This window comes from Nipponia nippon, unplaced genomic scaffold (genome assembly GCF_047370975.1).
Source record: "Nipponia nippon isolate SJK-2023a ecotype South Korea unplaced genomic scaffold, ASM4737097v1 scaffold_5, whole genome shotgun sequence".
NCBI classification, from domain to species: Eukaryota; Metazoa; Chordata; class Aves; order Pelecaniformes; family Threskiornithidae; genus Nipponia; species Nipponia nippon.
The window spans coordinates 79,901,236-79,916,211 of record NW_028262369.1 but is presented as its reverse complement, the minus strand read 5'-3'; the positions used below and the strand labels follow the sequence as shown (position 1 = coordinate 79,916,211).

The 14,976-nt window shown below is 38.6% G+C and overlaps 1 protein-coding gene across 3 annotated transcripts in view; it reads left to right on the top strand.

The window, feature by feature from the left end:
* Window positions 1-14,976, top strand: part of CSRNP3 (cysteine and serine rich nuclear protein 3) — a 114,598-nt gene that overhangs the window by 18,090 nt on the left and 81,532 nt on the right. Inside the window, exon 1 of one of the 3 annotated variants that reach the window (XM_087732526.1) lies at window positions 839-972. The exons of the other annotated variants lie outside the window; for them this stretch is intronic. The gene's annotated coding sequence lies outside the window, so the exon portion shown is untranslated. Of the gene's footprint in view, window positions 1-838; window positions 973-14,976 lie in introns of those variants that run through there. 3 annotated transcript variants of the gene reach the window in all.

Genomic DNA, 14,976 nt, shown 5'->3' with positions numbered 1-14,976 from the left:
AGTAAACCTTACCTTAGCTAAGACTGAAGACTCATTCTTGGTTTTGATTGTAGTTTTAATTAAACTGTCATAAAATAAATCTGATGCTGTTGTCTTTAGCTGAGCTGATACCTGATTTATATGGATATATAGAAAATAAAAATTCACTGATCTTAGAAAACATTTTTTCAACTAGATTTAAGAGGCTACAAATAGACATAATTGTATATTTGAGGTGCACGGATTGAAAATTGTTCACATAGTCATTTTTTGCATTTGAATTCCTATTTAGGTAGAAAGTTTTGTGTGGACAAAGTTCACGCAGCACATTGGATTTTGGCTACTGTATTATAAATACAGTAAAATAAATGCATACGCACCAGTTATACAGGTAGAGCTTTATACAGGTAGAACTTCAAGAAGACTTATCTAGTAATTATTCTTTTTCAGGTATTTTATAAATACTGCTTCAAACAGAAAGAAAATTTATTTAGTTGGAAATTACTAGCATCTATCTCTGAATTATTCTAATTTGCATTGCAATTTCAGATTCTTGCTTTCTATAAAAGCACCACTGTTATTGTGATAATCACAAAATTTCTTAAATACACAGCAGCACTCTTCGCTGAAAGGAACTAAAAGGGAGAATTGCTATTCTCTAGTGGAGCTGAAGGTTATTAATAGAGAGACTTATTTTTTTGTCTTTAAATTTTGTCATTACCTTCCAGTACAGAGCATCCTCACTGATTACTAAGTAGCTCATTAAAGCTGTTTTTTAGATGTGCTTTTTGGTTTTGTTTTCTTCTTGCTGTTTTCCCATTTTGCTAGCATGCAGATGGGGGTGGGGAATGGGAAATAAGGGAGAGAGCATGTTCCAGAGGATGCCAGGATGACTTCAGTTATTGGATGACTGCTGTCTGATGGATGGAAAAAGGAGGAGTAAACCTTTCAGTCTGCACTGACGGAGCTGAAACACAGAAACCCAATTTACAGGTAAGGGTGAAAAAATTCCTGTTCTGAATAGCTGGTTTTGATCCTTGCCACAACATTTCCTGGGTATAAAAAATGCACATGCAAGCATCTTACTGTTTGTTCCTCATTAATGACTTTGAAGCAGCTTTTCAGGTTGTTATTTCTCCTGCCTAGGAGGGTTCAACCAATGTGAGATCCATAGACAGTGAAATCATAGGCATGCCTGATGCTATCTGACAACTTTCTCATGTGACAGTGTAGGCATTGTATCTCATTGATGCTGAAGTTGTTCAATAAGCTGTAGGAAGAGAGGTCTTTTGTGTGATGGAAATACTTGCTGTTGAAAATACAGTGTGTGCTACCAGCAGGAAAATAGTGCTGGAAGATCTAAAAATGTTTTCTTTGAGTTTGAATAGGAAAAGGACTTAAAAATGAACTGCTTTTAAAACCGTATGTGTTTTATTTAGTGTTGAACATACAGTAAGAATGGCTCCTCAGAACAACTCTTAAAGGGGTTTTGTGGATTTTTGCATTATTTTTAGGTTTGGAATGAATGTGCTTTATAATTCAGTAATCAAGTTATCTTTGTCATAAAGAAAAAACATGATGCATATAATTAAATTACGTGTACAAGACAGATAACTGCTGTGGGTACTACAAGATTTATGTACCAGTTTTAATACACTGTTGAAATAGCTTGTATGGAACCTGTTCTGCTGAGCTTATGTGTTACCAGCGGCTGTGAGTTCACAGGCACTGGGGATGGCAAGTAGAAAATAGAAATACAGAAAATAGATTTGTTTATCAAGCCATGTTATTTGAGGATATAGGACTACAGGCAGAAGTCCTGGCCCCACTGAAAGAATTGGAGATTTTGATATTGGCCTCACTGGGGCAAGGATTTAAACGTGTCAGCTCTCTATTGACTTATTTCTACATTTTATCTGTAGCAAATAATTGTTATACCACAGGATGCTGTTTTTCTGATTTGAAGCAGAAATCTTCATTGAAATAAATTAATTGTGATTACAAATTGTTGCCAACATATAGGTGTGATTTTTTTTCTTTTTTTTAAAAAAGAGCAATCAGACATTTGCATTACTTCGCATTAGTGATGGAAATAGCACTATGGTGGGAAATAATTTGTTTTAGATAACTGTATATTGGGTGTATTTAATCTCTTGAGTGCCTGCAGTAGCTCCTTTAAGATAATTAAGTAACTGCTATAAATTTCTAATGTGACCTTTTTTCTGGAATTTCTTGAAGTTAATTATAATATATTATTAAGAAATATCTAATCTATAAGCAATTATCAGTATATATGTGTTATGGAGGAGGTTCCTTTTTAAAATAATGTACAGCAGTTGTTAATTCTCATGACATTTGTCCGTGTCTTTTGAATGCTGTATTCTAAATTAATCCATTGACAGAAAAACTGGGAATGTTATTTGTGAACAAATAGTTTTTAATAAGTTAATTGTTCATCTTTGTACTGCATTGAAAATATAATAATAGGATTATTTAGTTGTCACAGTCCATTTATACACTACTGAAATAAAGGAAAAGATTAGAAGCTTTCTGCTTGGTTTGAGAGTATATAGTCATAAAATATATTTATAAAAGCTAAAATACAGTAATTCAGTTTTAGCAGATTTCAGAGATTAAAATTCGTGAACGCATTTATCCATTTTTGCTGTATTCACTGAGAGTGAATGCCCTTAGAGCAGACCCAAAATTATTAAAAAGTGATGTTATTTAAAGAAAAACTGGACAAGGTCAACAAAACTCTTACTGAGTACTAAAGAGGACTAGAAGAAGCTGTGTCTTCTGTCTGCTTATTTATACACCTTACCAGCTGCAAGCATCTGGAGTGGTGTGCTTTTCTCCTAGCTGTTTCTTCAGAGAATAGAGCCTGATATGTTTGCTAAACAAGCAATCAATCAAAAAAATTAATAACTTACAGCAAATGTCAGTGATTCACAAAATTATTCTAAAAGACTGATAAACTATCTTTTTTTATACTGGAATGTGAACACTGGTAAATAATACTGACTGAAAAATAGATGAGTTGCATCCTAACATTTGTTGTCTGTAGGAAATGGTTATCTATCTGAAAGCATAAGCACAACTGTTAAATTACCATCTTAAATCTATGTATTCCAATCACTTCTCTTTTTCCCCCTCAAATGAGATATCTGACTCAAAGCAGCTCCAGTAACAGAGAGGAGTTGATGAAAACAGAGATCTAGTTCCACATGTATTTAAATTATTCTGTCTCCTTGGAAACGCCGCTGCTGCAGATGGATTTGGCTTTTGGTGGCTAAAAATATCTACCGCTTAATAGTGACAGCATGAAAGATACTGAATAAAACTACTGTGTTGTCATGTTCCCTAATGATTCAGGTATTCTACGTGAACTCCAGATTTGCATTTTCTGTCCAGTATTCCCTATCAGCTGCTGCCAGCACTCACCAGCTCGGTGGAAATGAGATAAGCTCATTAGCCTTGCTTGCAGACCCTACTGAGAAGGGAGCATGTGAGTGGGAGGTAGGATAGCTGAAGAGTTTGAAAGCAGGTAGAAAGTTGGAAAAAAAAGTTCGCGGTGGTGGTGCGGGTATGTGCTGTGTGATATTTGAGGACACAGGCTTATTCCTGGTGAAGTCAATGGTAGGAAGAGTATGCTTAAGCCCTGCCTTTGTAAGTTAACAATTTGTAAATAAAAGGTGGTCTTTTTATTTGTTGCAGAATCTTTAGTGAACGCTTGCTTAGCAGTTGTATGTGTAGGTGATCATAAATATCTCGCAAACCATTCTAAGTCAAATATTAAATTACTTTAAACAAAAGCCAAACCCTAAATTACTGAAGAACTTGTTGTAAGCAAGAAATAGCATTGCATTACTTAGCATTACTAAGAAAGATCATCCTTTAAAGAATTAATTCTTTTCGATTAAGAAAGTCTAGCCACTACTTTTTTTCTTTAGTATTTATACCCTCCACATATCACAACTTCTTTTGTTGTTAGCTGGTATTCAGTATATCTGAAAAATACCACTTCTGTTTTTTTGATCTCTCCATTTCTGTTGGATGGCTTCCTGCTTGTGCCCAGAGAACAGAACAAATGACAAACATTTCATAGAATCATTTAGGTTGGAAAAGACATTTAAGGTCATCAAGTCGAACTGTTAACCTAGCACCGCCAAGTCCACCACTAAACCATGTCCCTAAGCGTCACATCTACACATCTTTTAAATACCTCCAGGGATGGGGACTCAACCACTTCCCTGGGCAGCCTGTTCCAGTGCTTGTCAACCCTTTTGATGAAGGAATTTTCCTAATATCCAACCTAAACCTGCCCTGGTGCAACTTGAGGCCATTTCTTCTTGTCCTATCACTTGTTACTTGGGAGAAGAGACCGACCCCCACCTCGCTACAACCTCCTTTCAGGTAATTGTAGAGAGCAGTAAGGTCTCCCCTCAGCCTCCTCTTCTCCAGACTAAACAACCCCAGCTCCCTCAGCCGCTCCTCATAAGACTTGTGCTCTAGACCCTTCACCAGCTTCATTGCCCTTCTTTGGACACGTTGTAGTACCTCGATGTCCTTCTTGCAGGGAGGAGCCCAAAACTGAACACAGTACTCGAGGTGTGGCCTCACCAGTGCCAAGTACAGGGGCACTATCACCTCCCTGGTCCTGCTGGCCACACTATTTCTGATACAAGCCAGGATGCTGTTGGCCCTCTTGGCCACCTGAGCACACTGCTGGCTCATATTAAGCCAGCTGTCGACCAACACCCCCAGGTCCTTTTCTGCCAGACAGCTTTCCAGCCACTCCTCTGCAAGCCTGCAGCGTTGCATGGGGTTGTTGTGACCCAGGTGCAGGACCTGGCACTTGGCCTTGTTGAACCTCATACAGTTGGCCTTGGCCCATCGATCCAGCCTGTCCAGATCCCTCTGTAGGGCCTTCCTACCCTCCAGCAGATCAACGCTTCCACCCAACTTGGTGTCGTCTGCAAACTTACTGAGGGTGCACTCGATCCCCTCATCTAGGTCATTGATAAAGATATTGGAACAGGCCTGGCCCCAGTACTGAGCCCTGGGGAACACCACTTGTGACCGGCCGCCAACTGGATTTCCTCAGTGCAGCATGGTAGGCTAAATACACCTGGTTTATTCTTTTGTTTTGTTGGTATATATGTGAGTTGTTGTAGCATAGATCAAAATTGCCGATTAATTTTCCATTATTAGATGATGCATTTTTCCTGTTCTGCAGTGTCTCAAAGGCAACATTAAAATATTACAAGGTATTGTTACACATATAAATAATTAATCCTCTGCAAATTAATACTAAAATCCATTTTTAGCTGACAACACAAATAACAAAGGTCATTTAAATTAAAAGTTGAATACTTGGTTTTGATTAATTGAAATGAGTAAGAGGAAAGGATCTGGTATCTTTCATTCTATAAGAGACTATTAACATATTAATAAGACAGATTATTAAATGGATTATAGAAACTTTTCTGTGAGGACAATAAAATTTAATCATAGCAGGCCTTCTTATTGAGAATAATTTGTTTTGTATTAAGATGAACAAACCTGGGTTGCTTTAATTTTAAAGACCCCTTTCCTGTTGTATGTAATTTAAGATCCCATGGAGAAAATAAGTAAATCTAAACATTGTTTGAGGAAGTAAAGGTAGGATAAGTTGCTGGAAGTAGCATCTCTGTATTTTACAGTGGTAGTCAAGTTGTGCCAATTTGACATGACATGAATCCTTTGATTTTTGGATATAGAAGCAGAAGTTCTCATCTGCTGAAAATAGTAATGAAAAAGTTTGTTGCACATTGCCTGTCATTATGTCTAGGTTGTGGAATATAGTGATGATAACATGGAGAAAGTACTGCTTTTTTGTCTTGTTTTTTATAACAAGTTGCAGGCAGATGAGCTGAGGTTTCTGCCAGGCTAGGTTTTTCTAGCAATTTTCAGCATTATTTGGTCATGCCTGAAGAGAGTTCTGTGTTATACAGCTAATATCAGACCACGTAGGTGAAGACAGACTATCTTACCACATTTGTCACTCTCCAAAAAAAACCCCAAACTATCCATTCATCTTGTTTCTAATCTCCTAAGATCAGACATTTTTAATCTTGTCACATATAAATGGTACCATTATTGTCAATAATTATGGCAAGAGCAAGGTATGAAGGATTTGGTCCTTTGTTAGCTAAAATTTGCAGGTACACTCCCCTATCCCCCGTCAGACACACGCACACGCCCCTCCATACATAAGCGGTTAAGCTGGAAGTGTTTGCGCCTGTCTTTTCAGATAGAAGAGGAAAACCTAGTTCAGAGTTACTTTTGCAAGTATGTTCCAGTACGTTTTTGTGTCACAAGTTCATATTGTACTTCTTGGAGATCAGATGTTCTGGTTTTGGGTTTTTTTTGGTGTTTTGTGGGGTTTTTTTCTTGGTGGCTTTTGTTTTTTGAAACTCTGTTAAACACTACAGATTTCAGAGGAGAGAATGGCTAACCCTGCGTTGAGATGCAGACACCATGGGGCAGAAGGGGAGAGCTGTAGAATTCATGCTCTGTGCTGGCTTTGATGGCAATGGTGAAGGAGCAGCCAGGCTGTGTGTTAAATAGCATGCAACAGGGAGCCGAGTAGAATGTATCAGGGCTGTAGAGGTATGAAGGCCCCTTTGGCATCTACCGGTCTTGACTGTGCTTTGCTGTGCTTTGGCTGGAACATGCTGAGATATACATGATATCCTACCGTGTTGTGCAGTTCCTCTGTAGGCAGTGCACAAGGTTGATGTCCATGAAAGAACAGTGTGGAAGGTCAGTACTGAAACAGTACAAAGACAGGTTGCAGTGTGCCAATTAATATTACTACCTAGGCTAATCTAGGCAAAATTTATATTAAAGACCATTTATTTCCAGCACTCTGTAAGTTGATGGCATTTCCAGTCTCCACTACAGAGCTGGACCCTACTGCCATTCTTGTAGCTGGGAGCAACATAATGCAAAGCTGCTGTGCCAAAAACATGCTGAAAACACTGCTGCCAGTCTCAGAACCTCACTTCAGTTGCTGGGGAGGGGCTAAGCAGGCCAAATGTTCTCTGTCCTTTTGCAGAGAGGTGCAATAAGGATGTGTTGTTAGTATGCTGTTTCCCATATAGCAGATGGACCAGTTCTTCCCATCACCTGCATGCTCACTCTTCTCTAACAGGCTGTGTATCTGTAGAAGTCAGTAGGACTGGTGGCAGCGTTTTTCTGTTTTCACATTTCAATTTTAGGAAGACTTGTGACATCTCCTGGCCAGAGCTCTGCTGCAAGCAATCCTGTAATACAGTCTAAAATGTAGTAAGTCTTTTCTGGGAGCCCGCATGCAAACTTAAAAATTTCTTCTGGGATGCAGATACTTCTGTCTGTAGTGGAGGCCAAATACATTGCACCGTGATTTTTTTTTTTCTTCAAACAGAAGCAAGAGAAAATCTTCCACAGAGATTTTGGGTGAAGAGATTTTAATTGATGAAATTTTATCATCAAAGCTTAAAACCTAGAAGAGAAGTGGCCAGTATAAGGTCTTCAGCAGTGTTACCTGAAGACTTTGGAAAGGGCTTCATGACAGGCCCAGCTAGAAGTGTTCTAGATGACTTAGATGGAGTTTAGGCATTATGAACCTGAGTTTGTAACCTACCTTCAGCATGACTTTCTCCTGAATCTCGTTTGCCTATAGGGCTCAGTGTCATTTATGCATCTTTCACTCTTGTAGAAGCAGTTCTTGCTGCAGCAAGCTTAGAAAATTGTTACAAATTAAACAAGCTCAAACTAAACAGCTTGTGTGGGCAAATCTCATCTTGACAGGAAAGCCCTCTCGCTGAATGCCTCTGAATCCCCTTCTACTAGGTTGCACCTTTGTCATTGGAGACCTGAATGCTAAACTCCTGGATGCCTGGTTGAATTATCATTGCCTCTTACTCATCTCATTTTGCTCTCTGGGGAGCATGCTGAGAGAAGACTTAGGAGAACTAGCCTTGAATTTTCTTCTGTTGGCTGAATTATACAAGCGTTTCATTTAACTGTTGACATCAGTTGATGTAGCTAAGAATTGAACTTAGGCATCAGAAGGCCATTTCATTGCTGCTGTGTGTGAGAGTTTTATGTTGGATGATGGAGAGGGGGATATTTACATGCTTGGTGCATGTAGGACCTTATGAGATGCTTCTGGAGGACTAAGGGAGCCATATCTACCACCATTGCATCTGTACTGTGTGTAGAGACAGGAGGTGAGCATATGTCAACATCCTTTCTGCATTCTAAATTCATTGCCAGTGGAGCTAGTTGGTGTGTGTTAGAGTGTACAACAATACGTAGGCAGTCTAGAAGATTAGTGGATTAGTACTCAAGTGTGAAATCAGGAGTGCTGTAAAGTGATGGTATAGAAACCCTGCAAAGAGCAGACTTGGCAGGATTTGGCTTGCAATGTCAGAACAGATTCCCCAGGTTGAATTGCGCAGCCTTATCTTGCAGGATTTACTTAGTGCTATGGATTTAGCTAGACTGAAGCAAACAAGCAGAGAAAGACTTTTCCTAGTTTATGTCTGTGTAACTTGACCACTGCTGTAAGCACAAATTTATGAGTAAGATTATACTAATGGTATTCCCTGTGCCTATACAAAGCAGTGTCTTAAGTGGAATTAGCTTGCTATGTGTTTTTAATTTTTGCAGATTGTAGTTGTGAAACTATCAGAGCCTACCTCTGGCAACTGGTACTTGTGATTAGAGCTGCCAAATACAGCAAAACATGTATTGCAAACATTAATTTGAATTCTGAACAGCTGTTTGATTCATGTTCATGTACCTCTGTTGTTCACTGTTTGCAAGCATTCATGCAAATGGATTTTTGTCTGCGTTAATGCCGTCCTTTACATGAATAGTCATTTTCACAAGCAAATGATATTCTTTGTGTGAGTGATGTTGTCACTGTAGATGCTTTTGGGTTTGACTCTTCCCACCCATTTAAAACTGTTAGTTACACAAAGAGCAAAATAATTAAGTGCAATATGTGGAACCAAGCAAACACCTTGATTAGTTCACAACCGTCTCTGCTGCTGACGTTTATTCAGCAGGTAAGAAAAATGTCTTTAAAAAACATCAAGCTTTGTTTGCAAGCTAAGAAAAAGACCTAAATTCAAAAAGAATATTAATCACAACAAATAATTCAAACGTCTCTGCTTGTGAGCATCAGTATTCATGATTTAACTGTGAAATTATTTGCCAAGTCTCCCTAGCATTTTATAGTACATGCTGACTGCCCAGTGGGTGGGAGTTGTTTGTGATGAGTACTTTGCAGTGATGTTTTATGTGTAACATCTGTTTTCTGCATCCTCCTGTTCAGTTTGCAGTCATTTGCATAGAGGTGTTTTTTGTTTGGAAGCAAATCTGTATTGCTACTACAGACTTTGTCTAAATTTTTCTGTACTTTCAGTTGCTACATTTGAGACAAGGCAAAATGCAGTGTGATTCATAGGTCAAGTCTTTGTTTGATGCCTGCCTTTTTGTTTTGATTTTCAGATAAGAATTTTTATCCAGGTAGGTTTTATCATGGTATGTGATCAGCTCTCAAGAAGAAATTATTACAAAATAAGGTTTCATAAATGAATGAAAGAAGCAATTAATGAGGGTTTTTTTTTTTTCCTCTAAACGGCAGTGTGTTCTTGGACTTTCTCTTGTTTTTCCTGAACTTTAGTCAATAACTGGTTCCTATAGTGAGGCTTTGCTCTAAATAATGAGGATACATAATCTGAGGCAGGGTCCTATTTTATTATTTCATATCTGGTTTGTTACGCTTACTGCAGAGGGTATGTACTTGATGTTTATGTCTTCACAGGTGTGTTCCATACCTGTTCAATTTCCCATGTGATATTGTATGAGCTGTATACTGTAGTGCTGAATTTTGCAAAAACAGTCATGTATTTGAAGATTTTGAGCAGGATGAAAATGTCTTTCGATTTGTCTTTGTCACTGCACAAGATTTTTTTCAATTCCCTATTTCCACATTGCAGCTTGTTGTCTGTTTTATTAGTGTCTTTTAGCACATTTCAAAGCAATAGCTGATGTGCAAGTTAGGAGAAATGCTTTTGCCTCTCCCTATAGTGCCTATCCAGTCTGGTCCTGGTGCTTTTGTTTTGTGAATTATTTTGTTGTTTTACTTTTTTCTGTCCATGGGTGTCAGTGAAACACTGAGGGTATGGCAACCTCAAGTTAGGTTTTGTAGAGCAAGTCTGGCAGTGTATGTTATGGAGCAGAAGCTTCTCCTGGGAGCACAGGTAATGCATGGTCACCCCTCCCTTCCACTCACACAGTAATTCTAGCACCACTCTGTTGGGGCTTTTCACTGGGATTTGGAGATACCTGCTTTCTAAAGGATTGCTGCAATGAGATTGTTAGCATGGTTTTCTAAAATTTCCAGCCTTTTCAGGTACAAGAGAAAATGAATGCAGCCAGGCTTTTACATTATTTTACTTTGTAGGTTCCAGGTAGTATTGTGACTGTTTTAAATATATCCCCTGCATTTACATGGGATTTTTGTCTTCTAGTAATAACATGTTGCCTCTGAACTTTTAAAATGTGTGGTGCCTGCCAATTATCTGGCATCGTAGCAAGGCAAAGCTGGTTGCTATGGAGCTTTGAGGACTTGCTTCGCCAGTCAGCCTACCTGCAGCTAGAGAACTGGTTAAATGATCTCTTTGTGGCAGTAGTTTCTTCAGGGTGGAGGAAAACTAGGAAAGAAAGGAAGAAAAATGGATGGGGGGGTGTTTCAGAAAGATATATCCTTCTCCCAGCCCACATCCATCATCTGCTTCTGCTGTGGCAAGTTGCCATTTCCTTGAAGAATCCTTAACTGTGTCAGGCAATTGGTGTTTGACCGGGAGCTCACAACAATGCGTGTAGCTGATCTTCCTTGCTTTAATACTGTCCCCTCTGTTGCAACTTTGTTTTCCTTTGCTGTGGATTAATGCCACGTTAGCATGGTGAGGAGCGTGGCAGAGGATGATGTATCACATCGCTGTGCCGGGATTTTTTGTTGTGAAGGATACATCAACAAACAGGAAAGCTTCCAGTGCCTGTGTGTTACGCAGTTGTGTGAATCAGCAGGATGCTGCTCCAAATCAATCTTAGCTGCTAGACAGCTATTTAATAATTATCCAGAAAGGTTTGTTTCTAAATGAATTCTCAAGCCAACTTTCTCCCGTTCTCACCTAAACTGGCAGTTTGATGTAGCAGTTCTCTAACTGTAGCTGGTGGTTGTTTTTCAGAGTTTGCCTCTGAAGGCTGGACCTCATTGGTGTCCTACTGGAAGTCCAAGAATACTGACTTACCGCTCTGTGTGTTTATTTTTCTTAGTCGCGTGATGTTGTTTGGTTCCTATAGTCAGTCATGGACTTTTGTGTACAGGATTCTATGCAGAAATACGCACATTTGCTCATTTTTCTTCAGAATATACATATTGCTATAGTACTTCCGTGTGTTTGAGATTATTCCCGTCTTAAATGATGTACTCTCTTGCGTGCCAGAAGTGACTTCTTTGTTATCAAAATTGTACCACCATGTAGTTATATTACCCTTATGATTCCTGTTATCAGATAGGAGGTTTATTTATAGTTTTGTTTTCCACTCATGTATTGAAAATTTGACTTGTGTGATTCTTTGGTGCCTTGTCTCCTAAACCTGTAGAGTCTTCAGTTCAGATGAGGTTGGATTTGGATTTCTTTGTGACTGTGATTGCTTCAGTTTGATTCCCCAAAATCTGAAATTACTGATTCAGTCGTAGCTATGGTGCAGGAAAAAAACCCGACAATTCAATTCGTTCCCTGCCCTGTTTCCCTGGTTCTGGACTTAGGGCAGCTGCAGAGATATCACAAACTTCATGGCCTCATTGCTGTTAGAAGTTTGACTGTTGCTTTTTCCTGTTGGTCTCTGTCTTCCACTGGGATGTATCACATCACCAACAGAGAGTGCAAAATAATGCTTTCATAAACAGTATTGGGTTGTGTGTCACCATGATTATTATCTCCTAGCTCCTGGAGATGTGGATCTCACTCGGGTACTACAGGATGCCTATGTAAACAAGGCGTGGGTTAAATGTATCAGATAGAACGTGCCCCATGTACTACTGTGCAGATGTGCCTCTTTCTGAAGAATATTGGCTTATGGAGCAGCAGCTGTTTATACAGATGTTATTCTAAAGGGATCTCCTGCTGGTACATCGTCTGTACAAACAGTTTTAGATACTCTTTAATCTATCTCTGGGATAGTCAAGCTCTTGAGTAATGGAAGTGTCTCCCTTCCCCTGTGTCGTGTTTTCCTGGGGAGACTTGATACTAGAGAGACTAGAATCAACAGATCTCAGGCAAGTGGCAACACCTAAAATTTATGACGACTACTTTGTCAAACAACCTTCTTGATAAACTTCCTGGAAGAGATTCAGAACAAAAATTGGGCAACAATGATACTAAATATATATAATGGATAACTATGCCTTCTTTGTGTTGTGGTGACAGGTTCTGCAGTATTCCCATACCTCCTGGCTTGCCTTGATCAGCTAGCTGGGTATAGAGCTAAGCTGCATGCTGCTTCCAAGGATCCCGGGAATCATTTGTTATGGATCATTACATAAATCTTCTTAATGAAATGGCTTTGCTGCTACCAGGTTGTGACACTTGGTGCAAATGTAGGCTATGCTAAATGCAAGCAAATTTAAAACCCTTTGGTGTGAGAAATACTTGTTTCTGCTACTAGCTGTAAACAGTTCTGGCTATTGAGACTCTCACTATCTGCAACGATTTTACTGATGTGCAAGATGCATGTTAGTTATCTAGTCGCTGTGTAGTATACTTGCAGAAGACAATGTCTGACATAAGGGCTTTTGTCTGGAAATCATCTCAGGCTATGAAATTATTTCTTGCTCTCTGACGGTCTGCACACTAGTGATGGTTGTGGCTATTAGGTTTGCCTTGCAGTGCAGTTATGACTGAGGTTCTTTGGACCTGGAACTTCATGACTCCTGTAGCCACAATTTCAATGGGCTTCGATGTGGATTTGACCTAGGTCTCGCTTGTACGACAAACTCTTTGTCAGACCATTTCTCACTCTCTTCACCGAGATGTTTGAGTGTAAGCATTTTCTTTCTCACACTCCAGCTGCTTCTTTACCCTCTTCTGCAGTCAAGCTATAATCCTGTGGTTTTGATATTGCAGGCTGTTGCCATGGAAATAATGGTGATTTCACAATTTCAGTGCTGTAAGCACTGCAGGAGGCAATGGAAAAGGTGGTTGGCAAAAGATACAGCGAGGACGTGGGGGACAGTTCAGAGCAGTTGTTTCTGAACCTGTTTTTTGGGGGGGTTCTGCCCCTCTCTATTATTGTGGGTTTTCAGTGTGTGTGTGCGCGCGTGTTCTTTTTTTTCTCTCTCTTTCTCTCTCTGGTAAATGGGATTTTATTAAAGGTTGATGCTTAACAATTTCATATATTCTTACATTTTTTTGCAAAGGTTATTACATATTGATGCTAAATGCTCCTTTCCTTGTCCTCATAATAAAAATACAATGCTTTCTTTGCAGTTTATAGTAATTCATTTTTGGACAAAAGGGCAAAAGTTGAGATCTAAGCACATTATGTTTAAGTCATGTCTTTAGCTTAAAGAAATCCCTTTCAGGAAAACAGTTTTTTCATAAATAGTAAAACAAGCTGAGAACATTGACAGGCATATGCATTTAAAGCTGTCTGTGTGACTGACAGTATTAAAACCTAATATATTCGTTATTTAATTTTTAGTGTGCTCTGCATACAGACAAGTTTGGTGCTGAAGATCATCATATGCAGCATCTGTTCTTAGCATTATGTCACGATTCCACATCTATCTGAAATCTTTTCTCTAAATTAGACACATCCATAAAGGTAGAATGAAACTTAGTGGAGGAAATCAACTTTGTCATAAAATGAATTGAATTGGCAGCTTAACAAGCTCAAGGCAAGTGGCATTCAGAAGAATGAGAATTTTTGATACTGTATGCTTGAAAACATCAAGCAGCAGCCTTTTTTCCCCAGCTATTTACAGCAACATTCCACTGATCAGTGTAGTCAGAGAGTAGATATTATCTGTAACTTTTAAATTAAGATCTTAGAATTAATTTTCAGTCTTCAGTAGGATGTAATCAGTAACGATGGTGACAGTAAACATTAAGATCTCTTTTTAATTAAAGATAGAGGAAAAAATTGTTTCAGCCTGTCAGATGCATTAAAATGATGTAGGAATTGCTTTAAAAATATTTTGATCTTTTTCTGCTTGGTGTTCCGTAAATGGAGATAAGATGTTCAGCTGTTACATATGAAAGGGAAACAATAAGGAATGTTCAACGTGACTCTGGCTTTGTTGGGCAGTGTTATTAGGAAGCCAAGTTCATAAGGATACATTTTTTGATACTTTACTTGTGTGTATGGAAATAGTCTACATGTGTGCTAGTACTCATATCTAAATTTCACAAAAGCTCTGCAAGAAATTTCTGCATATGACAAGATGAGCCAGAACTGTGTCTGCAGGACCTGGCCTGAAAAGATGCAAAGTATCTTATGCTTTCAAATCTAATTGAGAATGTGGGCATTTGAGAGTACTGAGTAGTACATAAATCAGACCTTTAAAATAAATAAAAAGAGAGAACATTTTCTTTCTGAACTATATTTATTAGCGAATGCTGATTTTCGTCATGTAATGTTTCTTGGTGCCAAGTAAGTTTTAAAGTGTTGTATAAAGGTGTGTTTCTCCTGAATTATATTGGATTATATGTATTTTATTCTTGGCCCAAATTTGCTGCATAACTGAAATATTCATAATTTTTTATGCATGAGATTGGTTATAGAATTGTTCTGCACTGGTAGAATACAGGTAGCATTTACTTTCTCTCTTAAGAAGAAAAGACTGCCCCTAAGAAAGTCAGCGAGATGATGAATACACTCATGATAAGT